This window comes from Wyeomyia smithii, chromosome 1, assembly GCF_029784165.1.
Source record: "Wyeomyia smithii strain HCP4-BCI-WySm-NY-G18 chromosome 1, ASM2978416v1, whole genome shotgun sequence".
NCBI classification, from domain to species: Eukaryota; Metazoa; Arthropoda; class Insecta; order Diptera; family Culicidae; genus Wyeomyia; species Wyeomyia smithii.
Window position 1 is genome coordinate 70134531 of NC_073694.1, and position 15682 is coordinate 70150212.

Below are 15682 nucleotides of genomic sequence, written 5' to 3' on the forward strand. Positions count from 1 at the left end.
ATCAGTTTTAACAACAATTTGTAACGTATATACAACTTTAAACTATATTTCTGATATAGAACATCAATACCAGTGGATTAGAACTTAATGTTTTTCTCGCAATTTATTTACAACTTGTTTACAACTTGATGTTGCAGGTGGTACTTGAGAGCTCATGTGTGTTTCCACAACTTAGGTAGATTGTATGACCATCCCCGTAGGTACGCACCATCGCCCCTTCCAGCATATCTCCTGCAGCGCTACGATGTTGAACCTGCGGGTCTTTAATTCCTGGGAAGTTGAGAGATAATTAGTTCCATGTTTCAAGTATCCAGTCGTTAGTCCGTTTTCGTTACCTAGGTCCTAGCCGATTGTTCCGGTCCGTAATTAACGTTATTGCGTCCGTTGCTGTTGTACTTCAACGGTGCGGACTTGCAAGGTCAGCGACAACCCCACTATGTCGTAGTAGGACCATCGTAGTACCATTGTTTAAACTCTCCGGTTACTATTAGGACTTAGGGCTATTAGGATGAACACTGAGTTACTTAGAACGCTTTCGTTGATGTCAATCCCAAAAAACTGCCATCCAAGGAAGGAAGCCCCGCAGTCCCACCGGGAATGGTTACGCGGTCTCTCCACTAGCTACATCAGTTGGTTCGGTGGCTGGAAGACTGAGGTTCACTAATGGGTAACTGTTTTAAGCCAACTATTTCATTGATGCTGGTGTTAAAATTCTCACAGCCGATCTTATGATGTTTCGTATATCCCTTGTGTCACGTCGATCGACACACTCTACGTCTTCTTTGACGATGTTGTTGATAGGCATCCTGCCAGCCAAGACGCACATTGCTTTGCATAGCACGGTGCAATACGCGCTCGAGACTCCTAGCGTACCTAGCGCATTGGAATGCTGGCACACCATACTAAAATTCGAAAGAATTAGCTAGACGTGGTTTAAGCTCACCGTTTTACAACACGGTACCATTTGACATCGTGCAGAATAATTCCGAGATAGCCGTTGAACCCTTCCTGCAGTTTTAACCGATGTGGCTCCTGAATGTGAGTTTGTCGTCGACCAACACCTCCAGGAGCTTCAAGGATCGCTTGGAGCCGATGGTGCATTCTGCGACACTTGCTCTGGTTTCCGGTTTTTTCACTACGATGATACAGGATGCACACGGTGTCGACTTGCTGTTATTGTTTATTCACCGCATGTGATGAAGGAGCACCACGACGTCGTAGTATACCTGTTTGTGAGAGTTGAGCGACCATACTTCGGCGGTTGAAATCCCACAGGTTGAAGCAGAATTTCATCTGCACCACCATCCGTTGCTACCGGGAGACAGGCTCAGCCAAGAACCGTGTGAATTCAGGGAGCCGGCATTCGGCGAAGACGCCAGTAGTTATCAAGATGGTGAGGGAGTGGGATCGTCGAAAAATGAACCGCTCTATATAGAAAATCTTTGCTGACCTGGATGTGTAGATCGGTAATGCCCAGATCATGATGACGAAGGACCTGGGATACAAGCCGTACATGAAACACAAGGTTCACGGAGAAACGGAAGCTAAAACAAAATAAGAGGCTGGACATAGCAGAACTGATACTTTCATGGCACGCAAATCAGGAGTCCGTGTTTTCTGTTTATCCCACAGAAACATTCCGCGATTCCAGTGTGCCGCGCCGGTGATGGTTTGGCGAGCCGTACCCATGCGTGGGAGGCTCCCACTTGTGTTTATCGAGAAAAACGTGAAAAACAACTCCGCGTACTACAAGACCGAGGTTCTACAGGAGGTTATAGCGTATTTCTGTTGCGTATTTCAACAGGACGGCGCATCGGTCTAAATGGCGAATATCGTCCATGCGTGGTGTACGGAGAAATTTCTCTTTTCTCAATAAGACTTTGTGGCCTCCCAACTCCTCGGACTTTAATCGCTTGGATTTTTACGTACGGTCGTACATGCTGGCCAAACAGAGTGAACATAAAGTGAGCACTATGGACTAATTTCCGAAGCTCATTTCCAAGATCGAAAATTGCTTGCTTCAGAATAGAAAATCTTAGTAGCAATGCTGCCTGAGATGACCCATATCATTTTAGAGCTGGGATTACTTCGAACTACCTCTGAATTACTGAAGAATTACCCAAACTTGTTTAAACAGTAGTAGAGAATGTAGGCGGTACAACTGGGTTAGAATGAACTGGTATGACTCGTTAATAAGAGCTTTACTTTTTATCAAACAAATATTTTTTCGCGTGTTCAAACCTACCTTTGAATATGCAAAAAAAAATATCTCTGTGTGTCGGTTTACCTCGAAAAACCTTATCATGGAAAACCTTATTATTTTGAAGCCACTAAAATTTCTCCCTCCATGACAGCAATTTCATATAGGTGAAATTAAAAAAATAAAAAAAAAATTTTGCTAGGAGTTACTCCATTTTTGTTATTATTTTAATTTTTTTTTCTATTTCATCGTAGTGTCCTCACTTTCAGGCTTTTTTGCGTTTTGATGAACTTTCTGACATTTTTTTAGAGTTTGGTTAGTTACCTGCCGCACCACACTTGTTTATTTTCTATATTTGTTTTCCATTCTCAAAGATGTCTCAAAGATTTTAAATATTTTGTTGTTGTAACAGAGTTTCAGCATTAAAATTGCTAGTGTCTTGATAAATCATATTATATTTTGATGGAACTAACACTGTGCCAATGATTAAATAGTTCATTAATTTTTTAACCACCTTATCATAACAGATTTTTTTTCCGTTCCTCGAGAATTGGGTTGGGTTTAAACTCCCAAAACCACCCCCTTGGGAACAGCTATATTCCAAGAACATCATTTATGCCTATCCAGTAAATGCCTAGAAAAGTGATTTTTTCTCATACGAAAATTCAATTATTATTTTTCCATCGCATTGAAGAAGCATCCGACTGCACTCCGACAGGGGTGCATATCATCTCCGCAGCACCATTTATGCATGGCGGTACTCCCTGACATCAGTTTTGTTTCTAAGATCGAGCAGCTAATAACGTTTGCCGGCAGTTTCCGTCCATTTGTGTTCGCTTGCTGGGCACTCCTGTCGGATGCCAGATGATTCAATTACAGTCAATAATAGGTTAGCTATTAACTACAAAGCTTCCCGGTTTATCGAATTGACTCCGATCGGTGAACCCTTTTTGCCGGCATGTTTGTGTTTTAGCATTTTGCCATTTCTGTGCTTTTGCCTAGCCGCAAGAGCCGTCTAGAAAGGTTTGGGGTGGACAATATGTTCCCACAATGGCGCACCTCGGTGAAGTGCCATCAACATGGAATCCCGGTTCGTTTAGGGTAGGATCCATTACATTCGGTTGTTTAGCCACAGCAAGGAAGAAAAGGGTTGTAACAGGACAGATAACTCCACTCTCACCTTACTGCCTTACATATCACTCTCATGATCGGGGTAGAGCTCGCGGATAAAAAAGTCAAACATGGACATAGCTCGACAGGCTTTCACAGCGAAGCTTTTACTAACTCGCCGGGTTGACTGAATGACTGACTGATATCTATCATTTAAGGGTTTTGTGACAGGATAGACTATGAGCGGGACACCTAGAAGGGTAATATTGTTTGTTGAATGTTGCACACTTATCAAACTGAAGGTATTCCGTTATCGTGGTCTTTGATTCCAACTGATTAAAAAAACAGTGTGAGTTACTGGCTGTTTAAAATTGTAGAAACGTTAGATTACAGCGCTGACCGGCAGCTCCCGAGACGCACAAAACAATGAACCGTCGTCGGGCAGCTCAATCGCAAAATTGAATTTAGGATCCAATTAAAAATCCTTTATTTCGACTGAATCGAATTAATTCAATAGAGGTTGTGATGATGAAATATTGAGCTGGGATTGGATTCGCACTCACTTAAAGTGTACAAAGCAGTGCTGGCACCTACATAACCGATCGTATGAACTTATAGAATAAATAAAAACAACAACAGCAAATAGTCACCTCTAGGGTAATCACCAGATGGCAGCACACCTGCGAGTACCTATGGTTACCTTTCCCGCTTCCACCTTTGTTATCGGCCGGCACGCGAGCGGTACTATACAGCAATATTGACCATCGGGTGCGGCCGCAGTTCCCCATGCATCCGGTCCATTTCAGCACTGCGAACAGGTGGATCGCTCGCTCTTTGAACCTCTAGCGGACGTTGGGCCTGCTGCAAATTCAATTATAACTACCGATATTTCGCCTTTCCATGTACCATTATTGGAAAGCTAATGGATTGATGGTAGAGTTGTTGTTATTGTTGGTGATGATTTTGTTGTTGATGGAGAACAATGGGGTTCGGCAAAGTGGGTAGGTCGCTGCATAACGTTGTCTTTGCTGAACCTGTGAACGCGTTTGATACTGAACTGAAAGTAAGGGGAGATATACGAAAAGTACAAAATACTTTAAAACTGATAAATCGTTAAGAATTGCTATGTATATTAAAACTTAACTCATTCCCGGCGGAGATAAATCAGTTTTTGCTTCAAAAAAAAAAAAAAAACTTCAAAATCTTCTTTCTGACCAACTGCATAATTGACATAAACTGTATTGCATATTGAAGATCAATCTTTTCTTTAACGAAACTCAATAGTTTCATCGTGCAAATTTTCAAATTATAAACTCAAATCAAAGTTTGAATGTCAGGTGATGTCATATGGTATCCCCCGCCGCACTGGAAATGGGTTAAGCCTTTTTTCAACGACAGGTTCAAATATATCCTGAAATTTGCTCAAATTTTCATTTAAACTGGACCATTTCGTGATGAATCGGTAAATTGACATGGAAATGCGGTTAACACAATTTTTCCGTAGTATTTTTCTATTTCAAACGATTATAAGTGTCAATTTTACCGATCGACGTCAATGATAAATTAAATACCTAAAAAATGTCATTGGTTTTTTTTCGTGTTGGGTATTTTATCACTGCGACCAATTTCTTGATCTTTTGTGACATATGCCCTTTTCAATTTTGCTAAGTCAGGATAACGTACCACTATTGGAAGTGGCCGTCATGATATGACCAATAGCATTAGTCCAGTCTGGTATTACACTTCGCATGAAGCGAATAACCGTACTGGGAGTTGATCTCCAGATTTCAGAGGGTTCTAACTGTCCCCTATTGAAGAACTTTATCTTTTATTAATATTTGCCGGACATCGGCATAACAAGTGTTCCGAGTCTTCATTTTCCATGCCACATAAGCGACACGTATCATCTTGAAGTTTTTTCATAAGCTCAAGTGATAACGGCTCGGACAATGCCCTGTTATTAGACCATGCATAATCAGATTTAAATTTGTCTGTACTGTCTATTGTTGTCCATAAATAACATTTTCCCGCCTATTAGATACATTCCGCCTACTGAGGCTGATACGCTGGAAATGGTTCAAACACAAGTGGAAAAGTCCTTTGACCTCTAGTCGTTTGAATCAAAAAGACCAGTTAAATTGTTCGATATTCCGGCTATTTTAGATAGTAGAACAACCTTTTAGACAAATGTGCCATGTTTTAATTTTCCTTGAAAAAGGCCAACAAAACGGCTGAAACTTGATTGTCGTATATATCTTTCAATTAAAATGGGAATGCCAAAGGATAGAAATCACCCACATAACTATTACCAGTCGTTAATATAACAGCACAGGGTGTCACCGTGAAAGTGATACACACATTTGAGGGTCTCTTTTCGCATCGGGAGGCCTACACTGTTGTTGTTATTTGTTTTGATTAAGACACATGTTTGTAGTTCACTTGTTTTTTGTTTGTTAGGGAATTAGAATTACGTCCATTGATGTGAACTTTTGTAATATATCCCAGTAGATCGTCCCCTTGCAAAATACAATGACCACTATTGTTGAGTGATCAGGTACCTGCACCGACACCCTCCTTAGTCAGGTAGAATATGGTTTATGAAGCCAATCACCTTCCAGCCACTGCCAAGAAACCTTTAACTGCGTTTAAATAATGCACCACAATTGCACAGCAGATGTTCCGATGTCTCGCTTTCCATATTACAAAAGCGACAGATATCATCCTGAACCCGGCCAAAGTTCTTTAAATTATATCTGTACTATTACTACTACTACTGTGTATTATATATGTACAAAGAGCTCTTTTGTTGAGCTCTAGGAGTTTTATGAATGATTCTCGTTTGGTATTATAAATCTTTTAGATTGGGATAGTTCACTTGTAAAAGATAAAGCCAATGTTTCACTTTTTTCAGAGTAAATCCAGTCGGCACGAAAAATGGCTCGTGAACCGAACATCAGTCATAACACTATGCATAAAATAATCAAAAATGACCTCGGGTACGGAGTTTAAAGAAACTTAAAACCCACGGGTAATTTCGCAGCAATATTGCCAACAGGGTTGCCAGATTTCGATTGCTACTGAAGACGCACGCTGTTCACAAGATATTTTTTCAGATGGAAAATTATTCACGTTGGAAGCTGTTTTAAACAAGCAAAATGCATGTTTTCGTGATATTCCAGTTGATAAATAAGGAGTGAATGATTTCAGAAAGCTTCAGCTGTGATGTTTTGGGTAGCAATATCCAACAGAGAAAAGTTGCCACAGCCATTCATCGCCAGGGATGTAAAAATTATTAAAGAGTACTACCTAGAACACGTCATTGGAGGCCATCTGCTGTCTTGTGCCAAGCCAATTTTGGGAAGTGTGGGCCTTAATCAAATGCAAAGGCGACAGATTTGAATTGAACTGATTCAACTGGAACTTTACTGTTCTACCATGACTATAAAAAGAACCAGAGAAGAAAATTAATCTGTTTTATTTTTTTCGCATGAATAAACTGTATCACTTTCATGGTGACACCCTGTAGAATGTATGTATTTTGTCGAACCATACTCTACAAGTGCATTACCCCGACAGCGAAGCTTACGTTTGTTTCGATCGATAATAGTGATTCATTTATACTTATCTGAAAATAGTCATTCATTCAAATCAAGAGATACATTTCAAAACGTCCTATCTGATTTGATCGATCTTTTTCATAGTTCCGTTACGATGTATTAAACACGTTCCATGACATGCTTTTTGCACAATTTGATCACGAATGGTCCAATCTAGCGTTCTAAATGGAAACTACGTTAGAGAAAGTTGTTGAAACTGAACTATTGGCAAAATAAAAAGTCAATTCAGATCAAAATTCAATCGATCAAAACAGTTAGGACCTTTCGAAATATTGGTCGAGAAATGACACAGGATTCAATTATGTCTAACATTATTAGGAATTGTGTTTTGATGTAGAACTTTGTTTTCTTTATTGGGATTATATTGTAGCAGTGAAAACGAAACCGGCCGGATGTTAGGTCATATTACAACCGGTGTTAACTGATTAACGATGCAATGAAGCCCTGACATCCAGGGACGACGGATCAGTTTATTTCCAAGAAGACTGTTTCAGTTGTTAATTTGTAAATACGAAGTTTTCCAATTACTTGGCTCGTTTAATCATTCATCTTTATCATTTTTTTTTTCATTGCATGGATTTAACATGGCAAGTTAACGAACCGAAAAGCAAATAACTTAGTTTTTAATTCGATTGGTGTAATTCAACTGCAAGATTTGTTCGAATATAAGCTCATAATTTATTTATGGAGTAATATGTCTTGGATTAATGGATAGAAAATAGACCGATTTGTGCCAACTTCACCGATGTTGGCAGCACCCTCTCAAAATCTAATGAGACTTTGCGGATGCGAAGGCCTTTCTAAACTAACCAACTTTGCATACACTTTTTCAAAAATTTTCTAGACCAACATTAAATTTTTTTTGTCATAAATCGTTATATTTGAATAATGACGAGAGATGTAGAAATGTTGTCAAAGTTCCCGAAAATTGTCCGTACTTTTATTTAATAATTAAAAAAGTGGAGGTTGAAACAAATAGATTTTTCAGTGTTTTAGATATAAAATATAGTTGCCTTAAACCCTTATGAACAAATAAAGAAGGCATTTTTAAGAAAAAAAAATCAACTTATAGCACTTTCACGTTGATAATGTTTCATAGAAAAGTTTTAGGCAACTACATTTTTCAACTAAAATAAATAACTAAGAAGCAAATATGAGATGACCTGTTTTTCCACCTCCCTGACACCGTAGTTCCATTACCTATAGTTTGATAGTACCTCCATTATGACGAATCCCTTGATGCTGAGCCTCACACAACAATGGCCGCAAAGGGAAGACATCTGACGTGCTGTTCAATCCCATTCAGTGTTGCCTAATCTATCGATGTCACGGTTAATACTGCCGTGATATGACATTCTGACGTACATCCATTTGATCAGTTTTTCAATACGGCTCAAAAACTAACAGCTGACTTGTCATTTTTGTATGAAAATGGTGCCTACGTCACTTTGTTTTCTTGATTTCTTGCAACGTATAAACAAGTAACATCTAAAAGGAAGATACCAACAGATCGGTCTCCGAATAACAAACAAATTGGCATAAAAACCCCATATTCGAAAAAATGGCATTTACATCACTTTGTTATCTCACGGCAGTATAGCAGTGTGAAGCACAGCAGTGTAACATGCCATTTCATTCCCGCGTATACAAAAACACGGGCTACGAACGTGTCAGGGAACGTGGGTTTTTCAAATTCCTTTTTGTTATTGAAATAATTTTTTTTCATTGTAAGATCTCAAGCTAACTTTTTTCAATATTTTTTAATGGATGATCAGATAATTTTCTAAAAGTCATCCATTGACAGTTGTCATTTCCCTTTATCTCGTCATTATTTAGATATGTCGGTTAATGAAAAAGAGGATTAAACATTCCAGACCTGATCACATGCTAGTACATATATTTTATTTATTTTTTTTCATAAAAAGTATGCAAAGTTGCTTAGAAAGTAAGGCTCACACATCCACAAAGTTTCATTAAATTCTGGAAGAATGTTTGTAGTCCCTAAGACATGTGGGTGCGAAATGTGCCAATGTTTTAAATTGAAAACTTGCTCATATATTGTATATCAAATTATATCATTTCGCAATAGCGTTTGTCTTCTTAAGATTGATTGATTTGCTTCGAACTTATCACATGTGATAATTCTCGAATGCAAATAATACAACAAACAGCTTCAACGTTAACGTTAACCTTGGGCTTTGCCTTTTATACAATCTTTCTAAAATTTTTCGACCAAAGCACCTTATTCCACCATAAAGATATCTAAAAAGCCATCTGGAGATCACCCGACTAACATATAGAAAATTGAATCGACTGTGTTCTAATCGCCGGGTTATTCTTCTCCGATATTACCAACGTTCGCACGTACCACAGTGCGGACCTAAATTCGGAACACTATCCATGTGGAGTATGCAGGGGCTCAAAACTTTCGACGGTGTACAGCACACGTCAAAGTCGAACGCCGCGACCCGACATCGAACAATCGTGCAATCTCGCTGCTAAGCGCTGCCCACAAGGTACTCTCCCGTGGGGCAATACCAGGCGGGATTCATGGAAGCAGATCTGCGCGATTGGTCAGAACGACGATGGTCAGGGTAATTTGTAAAGTGCGAGTCTGGGGGATGCTTTCGAGTTGCGGCAGGGTGGCTTTCATGTCCGTTTCAACATTGCCATGGACCCTGTTATTAAAAGAGCGGAAATAGACACGAGTGGTACGATCTTCAAGAAGTCTGGCTACTTGGCTTTGTCAACGCCATTGACATTATGGCACGCAACTTCTGGAAACGTACAGCGTGCTTGAGGCAGATGCCAATGATGTTGGACTAGTCATAAAGGTAGAAACTCGAGGGAAGACTCTGTTAGCCCACCGATTCTAATTGACGGTGACGAAATCGATGTGGTAGCTGAGAACGACACTAGCAGAATGATAAAAAGACGCATTATGACCAGTGTATTTAAACTCACCCGCAAAAAGCATACGATACCCCAAGTGGCGTTCTCGCTGCTACCGAAATCACAAACTAGAGATACTCCCGTTGAACTGTTTCTCGTTCTCCTTCACTTCTTTCATTGCACATCACCGTGCGTTGATGCTTGCGAGTTTTCTCGTTCGAATGTAAGCCGATACGTCATGGACACACACTCTCGCTCGTGTACTTTCTTAGTCGTGTGCACAGCCAGCCGAAGATGATTGTCAAGACGCATTGTGATGATACGGAGTGATGTTGCAAGACGAAGCGGAGTGGCAAAAAAAACTATTTCGACGAGTAGGTAGCCCGATACCCTACACGTTCCAGCATGCGATACTATATAGATTCTCCACCCCACTCTCGTCTCGGATGTCGGTGCATGAAGTAATACTGCTTGTCATAAACTAGGCAATTTAAAAAACGCATGCGTGAGTCGGTGAGGAAGCATTTTTGTTTTCGGGCAGATTGTTTCAAGCACTCCTAGTCAAGAACTTTTATTCGAGTACTCCTACTGGCAAGTCCCTACTCGCGTACTCGTCGTGAGCAGGGTTGATATTTTTTGACACTCTTGAGTGAAAGTGAAAAAAAGTATCCATAAACGTTATTTTTTTACAATCCTTTCAGAGTTCTCCCTTCCCGCTTTTTGCATGGAAGTGAACTGTCAAAACACCTCATTATATTTCATGCGATGGAAGCAAGACAACAAAATCAGTTTATCAGTTAACGAAGATTGTCAAGGTATAGGTCAGTGTCAGTGGAAAAGTGTTTCGGTAAGGTTCATTTTGGTTGAGTGGACTGTTTGTTTTTCTCTTTCGCTTTGAAGTGAAGATCATTTTGTTGGATTTGTCGTCAAATTTTATTCCGTAACCGTGAAGGATGCGCGCGATCTATTTCATCTGAGTATAACAGCACGTTACTAGGACGAGAATCTAGTGTATCTGAAAGAGTGCTGCGATCATTGGAAGTGAAAATGATTGGCTGTAATTTTCGAAGAATTTTGCTGGGGAAAATGACTTTTATCAGCACTGGTCGTGAGTGGCAAAACAAAAGAGAATTTGCGAGCGGTTGTATGCTGGCTGCTGCTCTGGTAGCAGCGTGAATAACAAACAGTTTCTCGAAAGTGTTTGTGCGAACGATTGGAGAAGCGTAGCAGACATCTCATTCTCAAGCGAAAATGAGTGGAAAGGTTTTGCTTCTCGCTCGTTTAGCAACGCTGATTATGACCGGAAATCGTGCCTACTTTGGATTACCGAAAATGCTTCGATCGAACAAGATTCGCTGCTCCACAAAGTTGACCATCAACAAAACACTTATTAGACCGGTAGTCCTCTACGGCCATGAAATATGAATTTTGTTCGTGGAAAATCAGCGTGCCCTGGGGTATTCGAACGAAATGTGCTGCCTACGATATGATGGGGTGCAGAGAGGAGATGTGACATGGAGACGACGAAATAGTTGCATTAGATGGCGAGAAACCTACTCTAGTCCATACTGCTAAAACCGGAAAGCTACGGTGGGCTGGGCGTGTCGTAGGGATGTCGGACGACAGCCCAGTCAAAATGGTTGTGGATAACGCGACGTCACGGCGCGGTGTATGGTAGATCGATCAAGTGAAAGATCTTCGCAGCCAAAGCAGCCTGCAAGAGTGGTAACGAGCAGCTATGGAACGAGTACAATGTCGTCGGCTTTTAGATACAGCAAAGGTCACACAGGCTTTTGTCTGATTGATGGATGGATGATCAACAGTTTGCAAGGCTTGAATTTTTTTTCAATTTAGAATTACAGTCTCTGCCTCATAAAACGATTAAATATCCCAGATGAGAATGTATGACGACATTGTACACGAAAAAGTTGGAATGTGCTTAACCAGATCATTTATGAGCGAAATAAGCGCATTTACTGATTAAGTTTGGAACCAGTACCACAAATGTGCTGGGCATAACGCGTTTGATGCTCTAGCGTATTTTGAGTGTATTTAACACCTCCAAATCGCTATACTTCAAAAGTTTCAATTGGTGCACAGAGAAGTAACTCGAGTGAAAACCTGGCCAAAATTATTTTCGCTGCTATTTAGCAATATTTTGGGAAATATTTAAGTGAGAAGTAGAAGTGGCTGGTTCGAGTATTATATCAAAAAGACCCTCTGAATATCACACACACAACTTAATGTTTACATTTACATGGCCTATGTGTCTTCATTAATGTTAGTGAGCAGATGAAGTGATACACTCGAATGATTTGTGTTCGCAAAATTGGCAGCGAAACAAATTGAAGAATTTACCAGAAAAATTATGTAGCAAAATATCTTCATTTAGATCTATCAATTTGATGCTCACAGATTATATGATGCATCGTGGAACCTACGCAGGTTGTAAAAAAGCCTTTTGTACGGAGTGTTATTTACCTGGATTATTGATTCTGTGCATCAAGTTATTTTTAAGTTAACTTAAATTAACTGAAATTCATTCACTAAACTAATCTCATTTCATCTTTGTTGAGCTGAAACACTGTTTTAAGCGTGAGGCAGGCACCCATCAGGTATTTCTTTTAATTTCCCGTGTACGCGTGAACACTTAACGTCAAAATTCGTCATAAACAACATTTTTCAAACGGGTCGCAAATACCAATCCGGACGTTACCGAATGAGATATTTGCAAGGATGTGTTCGTGATGTTATGTAATTCCATTCCCCCGATGATTATATGATCGGATTCCGCGAGATTTGCTAACTTTTTAAATATTGAAAATGCTCGAAAATACGTAAAAATCACTAATTTCTAAAACTTTATAAGAGTAGCTATAATTTTTAATTTCGGAATTTCTATCAACCGGTTTATTAGCATTGAACATAAAGAACTCATTTGCTGCAAAATGTTGATCAATTGTCTTTTTTTTATGCCTGGCATAACATGTTACTATAAATGATTCGATTCCCAAAAAAAATGGTTGAAAATTTAAATTTATCTATGTTTACAGTGCTTCCAGCATATGATAATACCGTTTAACGTTCATCGAGTGATGGCATTTTGTGGAGCATTTAATTAAGCTGCAGGAAAAAATATAGCGGCACCAAAAAGCGACAATAAACTTTTTTCTTATTTTGGCCAGCTTTTTGTTCTAGGTACTCCTCTGTGCGGTGTTGGTATCGTCATGATGATTTGCACTGGTATTGGTAATATTCTTAGAAGGCCCCTATCGTTGAAGCAGTGCAACCAGTGCAGTGTTTCTAGATATATTTAAATATTTTTTACACTGTTTTTTTCTTATACAGGACGCATCACCCGTGCAAAAAAAGAATCGGATTTTCTTCTCAATTAATCTATACACAGATGAGGTTCCACTAGCAACTTTTTCTATGTGAAAATCCTAAAGTGGAGTAAAGTCGTGATAATTTGCCAAATATATCCATAATACATCCATAAATGACGTAGCATTCTAGGGGGGAGGGGGGCTTTGTAGTTTTGTGACGAAATGTGACAAGGGGGAAGAAAAAAATTTGGATTTTTTCTAATTATTCTTTTTTATTAAAGTTTTTTTCTGTTTAGGGTTATTTTTATTACTTTCTTGTCTTTTCTTGATCATCTATGATACAATGTTTTTTTTTCGATGGTAAAATTTGCAAAAAAAATTGTCATGAGGGGGGAGGGTGGTGTTATAAAGCTACGTCATTATCTAGAGGGAGGTCTTACTTTGTGACGAAATGCTACGATGAGGGAGGAGGGGGTCAAAAAAACCTAAAAAAAAGCTACGTCATTTATGCATGCTCCCATATGGATTTTCATCATTTTTGAGTTAAATATCAGATTCCATCTATTTCGTGCTCTACTATCGATTAAGGAAACAAAAAAGTATGTTTTATTTGAAAAAAGTCAGAAAAAAATGTGAGATCGAATTGTCCCATCTTGAAAATAATCGCATATCAGTCCCACCAAATGTTTTTCCTGAGTATGGCCACACTTTTTTCTACAATCCATATAATAAATACTTGGTGTTATTTTTCAAGCTTTTTACTGTAAAAAACTCATCAAATAATTAATAATTGCAAGGTTGTTTCAAATAAATTCCACACAAAAGATAATTTTAAGTAGACACTGAAACTGCAACTTTTTCTGAAAGTTCGTTCCCGAAAGGTTATTGGTTTCGTCAATCAGAGGGATAATAGCCTTGATCACTGCTGCTTTCTGCAAGAGGATAATTTCCTGTGGATGATATGATATGCTCACTTCAATTAATTATTCAAGTTGAAATTGTCAGAACTCAGTAGTTTTTAGTTCAAATAAATTTCAAATAAAGTTTATAGTTGCTTAACTAAAAACAGCTTGTATCTCTTATCATCGCCGTCCTCTTCCGTCAAGTCACTGTTATAATGAAATTGGAAACCTCCCTTTCCAAATACCACTTTTCCAATATGCTAAATGAACGGGCTAATACGGAATAATTTTATTCAGCAAGCATATTCAGTAGCATATCCATAGCATATCAGTATATTCAGTAGCATATTCTTATATTTTGCTTTTTCAACGACGACCTTAAAGTCGGGGTGAGTAATGGGTGGACGTCTCCGCCATTCTCCATGCAGAATAATTAGAAGCTGTCTGCGGCCATAAACGTCTGCCCATATTCAAAATACTTGAGAAAAATATGGAGCAGTACACCGACTGGTTGAAAGTGAGACTGGTATGCGATTATTTTGCCACTCGATGGCCTGAATAATCGCATCTCAATCGAATCTCAACTTGATGATTTTCCAGATGGGACTGATATGCGATTATAGGCAGTATAACACCATATCAATGTATTTTTTTTAATATCTCGTGCTGAGAGTGCTACAACCATTGCATTTCATATTTGATTGATTGATTCTATATTAACTTGCCAGAAAAATTGAAGGAATATCCTTTTCGATATAAATTGTTTATATTTTGAAGTGTATTCATATTGATCACCGAGAAAGTGCAATCTTATTATACCTAAACTGTACTAAACCAAATGATGGTCACTGAACTGACGTCATCGAACCATGCCCCTCACACAGTTAGTTACATCGAATGGGACGGGTTCTGGAATTCCGGAACAGCAAAACAAAACAGCCACACACAGGGCTGCACTGTGATACGGCTGAATGAGCACCCGGTTCGAATTACTCTGTACCGTTGTCACTGGCACTGGTGAAGAGTGGCCACCAGCTGCCGGGAGGAACGGTTTGTGTTACGGCCTCCTAATGGCACTTCAAAGCCTTTTTGCGGTTCAGGAAACTCCAAACAAGGCTAACTGACGTGAGCGGCAGAATTCCTCGATGTAACAGTGATTTTAGCAACGTACCACTGCCGTTGAAAAAAGAAATAGATAGCATATGGGTGTCGCTTCGCGATGCAGCTTTTTGTGTGTGCAATAATGGTCACAGCTGGTTTTCGGAATCTTTACACCCATGATGTTTTGAACTGATGTCAAACTCCACAGGTGATCCTTGACAGTATCAGGTTTAATACAATGGAACATATTTTTCAAAGCACTTAAAGTGCGGTATTACACTTATGTTTCCACTATTTGAAATACATAGCAGATCGCTATGATAATTCGTCAGTTTTTGTAACAATACCAGACTTTATTAGCTATCAAACCCGAACACGCTCATTTCCGCCTGTCTTTACTCGTCCGTAATTTACGAGCAGCTAACGGGACGGAAGCGAATCGGTACCGTTCGGCCACTTTATCACAATAAATCAAACCATTTACTGGTGGTCGATGTTCGGCGATATCGGCGATAACTTCCAGTCGCTATCGGC